This window comes from Papaver somniferum, unplaced genomic scaffold, assembly GCF_003573695.1.
Source record: "Papaver somniferum cultivar HN1 unplaced genomic scaffold, ASM357369v1 unplaced-scaffold_131, whole genome shotgun sequence".
In the NCBI taxonomy this organism is placed as follows: domain Eukaryota; kingdom Viridiplantae; phylum Streptophyta; class Magnoliopsida; order Ranunculales; family Papaveraceae; genus Papaver; species Papaver somniferum.
In genome coordinates, this window is record NW_020622270.1 from 615,998 (window position 1) to 618,183 (window position 2,186).

Genomic DNA, 2,186 nt, shown 5'->3' on the forward strand with positions numbered 1-2,186 from the left:
CTTAACTGGGTAAAGCACAATTTAGACTGTCAATCAAAAAGTCTTATCCAGCTTATTATGTACAGTTCACTCATCCTAAGTAAAATATTGGTTACTTCAAGATACTGTAATAACTACTGCAATAATCAAATGAAGCTACTACAGAGTTTCAATCATAATTTATATATCTTCTTTTAGTAAACAATGTAAGAATTGACTTTTATATTTCACAAAATCTCAGTATTCATACATGCAGATAAGATACCCGGAAGTACTATACTAGTTCAGCAAAAATCGCTATTACAGCAAGAATAGCTAATGAAACAAAAAAACTTAAAAACTTGTGTTAATTCTACGCAGCCCCAGGGACGGGCCTAGCAAGGGGCTAACCCGGGCAATAGCCCGTCCCTAAATTTAGCTGGATACAAATTTTGTACAAAGAATTATTTCAAAATTAGCATTTAGCCCCCCTTTATTTGTAATTACTCCTTATAGTTGTACGATAAATAATTTTTCGCCCAAAATCTTTTTTAAAACTTAGAATTTTCTTTGTCACATCCGTTAACTTTCTCATTCTTCTTCTATAAACTATAAAGTTTGTGGATTTTAATCTTGTAGTTATCTATTTATCTAGTATTTTATATGCAAATCCCTTGCCCCAGATGTATAAGCATCATCAATCAATGCATTCCCGTGCTGTAAACTAGTCTTGTTAATAGGTATATTTGACAAGCATTATCATCACTTGGCTTCGTATAATTTGATCAGAGGTTTCCATTAAGCACTAGAACATGAATGTAATTTAACTATTATCAAACACCAAGGACATAGAAAATTATCTGAACTGATCTTTCTATGTTCAGATATGAATACAAACTTAAGATATCACTAATTCGATGATTACCAAAATAACATCTTAAAATTTTCTGCAGATCTACATTTCAGCAGTATTGGCATGTCGATGGCGGTAATATCCCGCAACAGGACACCCAATTTTGGGTAATTAATCTATTTCTCCGGCTTAAGAATCTGTAATTGAGCAGTAGTACTTTGCCTGATGACTACAAAGATCTGATGTAGTAGTCTCTGCTTAGAAAAACCCACGATATGAATGTTAACATTCCGGGCTAAGAAATTGAAAATATCAAAACATCACTATTAATTTAAAGATCTTACCAGAATATAGAGTTTGTCACAGAAGATTATCTAGTTTTGAGAGAACAAATCATCATGCCGATTTGAATGATCTGTGTTTCTCTTTGATCCCCAAGGTATATGTAAAGCTTCCAACATATAACCAAAATTACTCCGATCATCATGAGAATCCATTTGATCTTGGAAACAAAGCAGAACTCAGCTTAATAGCTTTTCCCTCAACACCACCTCTACACTCACTGAGCGCCTCCACTCTCCTCTTTGCGTAAAACTTTTGCCGAAACTTTAGGGTTTGGTTACATTTATATAAAAAAATATATGCAATTTACTAAAACACCCTTGAACTAGGATTTGTTGCAGCCTATTGTATAAGCCCGGTTATTACGATGTCTATGACTCGTACCAATTACACTGTTTTCTACGATGAAACTATAGGTTATGGTGCAGGTGATAAGGTTGTATCTCTCGTCATTATTACAAATAACCCTGTAGAATTAGGAACTCTGGTTAGGAATACTTGGGATGTGTTGGGAATATATTTTTAAAATATTTTATCCCAATAATATTTTTATTTGCAAAATTAAGTCTTTATTAAAAGTACTTAATTTTTTCTATAATTAATTTGACCGTTTCATATTTCTGCTTTTAATGGTGTTAACACCACACCATTATAACTTTGAGGGTTTCATATTGTGGAGTTAATGGTGTTAACTACACCATAATTATATTTGATTAAATTATGTTAAAATCTTTTAATATAAAAAGAGATTTTGGTTGGAAAAACAAATTGAGAGAGTTGAGTTCTTCTTTATGTTATTTTTTTCAAAGGAAATATTTTTGTGAAAGAAAACAATATGTGAACATCATTTGTTTTCTATAAGAGATTCTGAGTAATAATGAAGTGTAATAGTCTCACATTCCTCACGGTGCAAGAGTGATTGTGAATGAGATATTAAACTTGGCTGTTTTACAATGTTACCTATCCTATATTTGATTTGCGAGCACTCTTTGGTGATAGTTATGTTTTACAATGTTACCTATCTTCTATTTGA

The 2,186-nt window shown here is 32.0% G+C and overlaps 1 long non-coding RNA gene across 1 annotated transcript; it reads right to left on the reverse strand.

Annotated features, from left to right (window-relative positions):
- Positions 1–771: 771 nt before the first annotated feature.
- Positions 772–1,392, reverse strand: LOC113332411. Its single transcript, XR_003351498.1, has 2 exons — positions 1,156–1,392; positions 772–1,065 (listed from the first exon to the last, which is right to left on the reverse strand). It is a non-coding gene; the product is annotated as an uncharacterized LOC113332411 (long non-coding RNA).
- Between the last annotated feature and the right edge of the window lie 794 nt (positions 1,393–2,186).